Source organism: Malurus melanocephalus, unplaced genomic scaffold (genome assembly GCF_030028575.1).
Source record: "Malurus melanocephalus ecotype Western Australia unplaced genomic scaffold, MMel_1.1 scaffold_500, whole genome shotgun sequence".
NCBI lineage: Eukaryota > Metazoa > Chordata > Aves > Passeriformes > Maluridae > Malurus > Malurus melanocephalus.
Genome location: NW_026623732.1, coordinates 174,677 through 179,866, shown reverse-complemented (window position 1 = coordinate 179,866; position 5,190 = coordinate 174,677).

Below are 5,190 nucleotides of genomic sequence, written 5' to 3'. Positions count from 1 at the left end.
GGGGAATGGCATGGGTCACCCTGGGCACCGTGTCCCTGGAGAAAGGCAAGGACCTTCCAGGTCAGASARTCACCAAACTGTTTGRGTTGGGGGAGACCTTGTTCCACCCCTGCCATGGCAGGGACACCTTTCACTATCCCAGGCTGCTCMAAGCTCTGTCCAGCCTGGCCTTGGACACTKCCASAGATCCAGRGACAGCCACAGCTTCTCTGGGCACCCTGTGCCAGGGAGCCAAGGTGATCTGCTGCAGAAGAGGCGGTGTAAGAGAGGATTTAGGCCCCATAGTCCCTTTGGCTTGGGACAGCGTCCATCAGCAGCTCCTGGTCCAGCAGTGTGGGTGCTCTGGTGCGTAGTGAGCAGTAAGAAAAGGCTCTGAATGCTGCAGTGGGGACACCAGTGACCAATCCCTCCAGTGTATGCTCTCCTCAGTGGGTTTTCCAGTGGCTGGTGAGGTATGGAAGCTCTTCTGACACCTTAACACACTTTGGTTAAACAGTGAGCAGCCCAGGCTGGTATTCAGCCTCAGCCACCTCCCTGCCAGGATCACTGCAGGTCCTGGTGGCCACCTGAGCCAGGGTGAGATGCCCTGTGAGCATCCCTGGAGCCACGGTCTGTGCTGCAGGGTCACAAACTGTCCTGGGAATGTCCCCAGTGCTGTCCTGCGTGTCACAAACTGCCTGGGGAATGTCGCCAGGCCTGTCCTGCGTGTCACAAACTGCCCTGGCAATGTCCCCAGGCCTGTCCTGCGTGTCACAAACTGCCTGGGGAATGTCCCCAGGGCTGTCCTGGTGTCACAAACTACCCTGGCAATGTCCCCAGGGCTGTCCTGGTGTCACAAACCTACACTGGGAATGTCCCCAGGCCTGCCCTGCGTGTCACAAACTGCCCTGGGAATGTCCCCACACCTGTCCTGCGTGTCACAAACTGCACTGGCAATGTCCCCACGCCTGTCCTGCATGTCACAAACCGCTGCAGGGTCACTACACCTGCACTGGCAATGTCCCCAGGCCTGTCCTGCATGTCACAAACTGCCCTGGCAATGTCCCCAGGCCTGTCCTGCGTGTCACAAACCTGCACAGGGAATGTCCCCAGGGCTGTCCCGCGTGTCACAAACCTGCACAGGGAATGTCCCCAGGCCTGCCCCGCATGTCACAAACCTGCCCTGGGCAGCTGGCAGCATGCACGGGGAGCTGCTGGAGCACAGACCCAGCGAGGATGAGATCGATGCGCTGCCGTGCGCCTCCATTTCCATCCCCGACATCTGCTGCGGGGCCCCCGAAAAGCCGAGACGGAGCGCAGGGAGCAGCGCACGGTTCGGGGTGGGCTGGCTGATGTCCGGGGGCTGTCGAGGCTGCTGTGCAGCTTGTTTRTGCTTCCCTCTTGGCTGGGGGCTGTCTGCTGCCATACAAAGGGCAAAATGCCGCAGCGGGAGGCGCCGGGAAATCCCAGCCGGCGCTTTTCCTCCTTCCCTGGCTTCACCGCTAGATGTCATTGGAAAAGCASCATTGCCAGCCCTGCTCAACCCTCCACCATGGGATTTTGGGGGGGTAGCAGCTCCTTCACCCGCTGCTGGACACGAAGCATCTTCCCAGCCTCCTCCTCCTCCTCCCTGGCTTTGTCTGTCCGCGGAGCCTCTGGAAAACGCATCGCCGGGGATTCAGGGTTCAATGGACATTGAAATGCAACTGAAACCTTTTTTTTTTATTTTATTTTTTTTTCCCAGCGCCTGGCTAAGCCGCCCGCTCGGACCCTCCCAGGAGGGAGCCGCACGTCACCGCTCTCAAAGGGGCGACGCTGTCACGCCGGGACCCGCGGCACCTACAGCAATATGGTCCTCTCAAACGAGTCGGACAAACAAGGCCTTTATAGGCACTTTCTTTTCTTCTGGAGTGCAAGAGAGAGGAGCCGGGGGAGAACTCGGGGGGCGTCCCACCGCAGCGGAGCAGCACACAAAGGCTCGCAATGAAAGGGGCACCAGCAAATCCTCTTAGGGGCTTCACTGTGTGCACATTCATAGTCCGGCCCCATCTGCCGGGGGGATCCCCGGGAACGAGGGGGGAGAGCGGGGAGAGGGGGGAGAGGGGCTCTCCCTGCCCCGAGCCGCCAAAGCAAGCAAAGCGCATTCAGGGAGGGAGAAAGGGATGAAAAGGAAGAAAGGCCGAGCCATGCCCGTGCACAGGCGGGCGGGAAATGCGGCTCTGCCGGGGAGGGGGGATGGCTTACGGGCGAGGGGGAGGCAGATTTAGGGGGGCTGTGGGAGTCCTGAAGCCTCTGGGTCCCCAGGGATGAGATGGGAGCAGGGTGGGCAGGAGGGAGCCTGGTGGCTCTGGGAAGGGGACAATGCTGACACCCTGGGCACAGAGGAACACCTTCCATGGAGGCTCCTTCACCGCTGGAGACGTGCAGGGAGCTGCTGGGGCTGCAGGAGGATGGAGGTGACATGGAGGTGAGCAGCCAACAAGCTCATAATGGTGCTCGATCCCACACGAGCTGAGCCTAGCTAACAGGACTGGAGTTTCTTCCCAAGACAGGGGACAGCCAGGGATATTTCATTCTGCTCTGGAGGGAACACCTGTCCCTTCCCAGCAGGTGCTGACTCAGTAAATGACACACACTGATACCCAGTTCTTGGTGCTGCAGGATAGCAAATGTTCTGTCTCCTGTGGGTTTGCCTCTTCTTTTTCCTGCCCATCTGCAGCCTTGGTGGGCTCAAGGATGTGTCTAAACCAGGTCAGTCTACACCAGGAATTCACTCCCTGCTCCCCCAGGCTCAGGGCAGCCAGGCTGAGCTGCTCAGACATGGGTGAGCAGATCCAAGAGGTCAGGTCAGCGTGGTAGGTGTTTTTGGCCAGCTGGAACACAGCAAGGACAGAGCCCAAACAACTTCAGTCCAGCCTAACCCACCTGGGGGATGACTGATGTGCTTGCCTGGTGATGGCAGGGCCTTGCACACTGCAGCAGCGGGGGAATGGGGAGGATGGGATGTTCTCTCTGGTTTGGGCGAAGGATTCAATCACTGCAGCCAAGGCAGCTTGTCTCTCCTTCCAGCCTGGAGCAGGTCCAGTACAGGGAGTGGTCCTTCCTCTCTGGTGGCCCGGCTCCAGGAGCCCTTCCAATTCTGCTGTGAGGTGGTTGGGTCATGCACTGGGAGAACATGTCTTTCCTGCAGCTGGGGAGGGTGTCAGGGAAGGAGGACAAAGTGCTGCAGACGCAAAGAGGACCAGGGTGTCCCACATCCCTTCAGGAGCGGGGCTGATGTTGGGATGTGGGCAGTCCCATCAGGCTTGCAAGCATGTGGCTGAGGAAAACGTGCAGAAGTGAAGGAATTGCCACCTGGGGAGCTCCAAAGCAGCTCTGAGCCCTGTGATCAGCTGGATGGCAGCAGCACATCCACCTTCTGGAGTCTGCTGCTCCCTGCTGCGCACAGGGATGACTCAGGAGCAGGTCAGGTGAGTCCTGGTGCCAAGCTGCTGATGGAGGTCAGACAGTCTGTGTGAGGCTCTGCAAAGTGAGACACAAAACATCGACAGAGCCAGGCAGAGGAGGGTGCGGGCGCTGCCTCTCCAGGGCCACCATGGCCACCCACAGGGGTGTGCTGAGTGATGCCCTGGGAAGGGCTGCACAGCGCATCACCTCAGCTCCTGGTGACATCCCAGGCTTTGGGGACTGCCCACGCACACAGCCATGTGCCAGCTGGCTCTCCAGAACAGCCCAGGAGCGCTCTGTGGGAAGGGCTCAGGGTTTGGCTGCTGAGTGTGACCATCAGATAACTCTGAGCTGAGGCTGGCCTGGCTGCCTTTGGAAGAGCCAGCTGGAGCAGTTCTTCCACAGGCAGGGAAACAAGCTGTGTTTGTCCCGCCTGGATATTCCAAAAATGTTGTGAGGTGCGTGGGAGAAAGGAGGGGTGCAAGAACATCACTGATGACTCCACTGGGGATGCAACATTAGTGCAGGGATCAGGGAGGAAAYGCTGAAAAAGCAAATGAGGAACATGTGGATGTGGCACTGCCTCAATCTCTGCCTGACCATTCCTGCTCCTGTCACCTCCACCCTTGTCCCAGCCAGCACTTTCTTCTCAGCAGGGAGGGCTTGTGATGCACAAGGAATGCAACCAGCCTGCTCATGAAAAGTGCTGCCATGGACTCACTTTCCAGCGTCATGGCCTCAGCTCCCAGGGAAGCCTCCTCACAGCAGAGCTACAGGACTGTGAGCACTCATGGCCTGGGATGGTGCTGGTCAGGCACTGGAGTGCCCAGTGACCACTGGACAGTGCCCTGTGCACCAGGAGATCCTTTCTGAGTGAGGCACTTCAGAGTGGGATACAGCTTTTCACATAAACCACCACCGAGGGAGCTTTCAAAGAATCACAAGATGGTTTGGGTTGGGAAGGACATTAATGGTCATCYTGTTCCAAACCCCCAGCCATGGATACTTTCCACTAGACCAGGTTGCTCCAAGTCCCGTCCCATTTCCTGCCCATCAGCCAACTAGGAGCCCTTGACACATGGGAATAAAGCTTCAGCACTTATCCAAGCTCTGGGTTTGATGTTTTTGCCTCTGCTGGAAGGCAGCATATGTGTTTTTTTATTTCTGTTATTCTGAAGAGAGCACTTTGAGTGTCTTCAGTCTCCACCAAATGCAGACACATTTTGTTGATCCCGTGGAGCTCATATCCTGTGGCAGGGAGCTTCTGGGCAATCACACGGTGTGCGAAAGTGTATCCCTAACAAAAAGGGTCAGAGATTGCATCACAAGACCTCAAACATCCCCTCCTGGAGGCCAGCAGAGCCTCTGTGAGCGCAATAAACGCTGCTGACATTTTGCCGTGTGTGATTGCAGCAGGATGTGGGAGGCTGAGCGGGGCCGGCGTGCCAGGTGCTGACACACACACACAGACACACACACAGAGTGGGATCCGCTTCCCCCGGGCAGGATCCGAGCAGGATCCGAGCAGAATCCAAGCAGGGCGCTCCGATCCTCGCCAGGTGCCAAAGGCAAAGTGCCTGATGCTTCCCGACAGCCCCCTTCTCCCCTCGGCCYCGCAGCAGCCTCTGGCTCACCCTGCTCTCGGCAGCCCGCTCCTTTGCAGTTGTATTTGTGCTCTTGGCTCTCCTCCCCTTCCTCCGGCAGGCCTGGATCTGCTGGGAGGAGCAGCTCCTTCCCGGAGCTCCTAAAGGCGGGCGGGAAGGG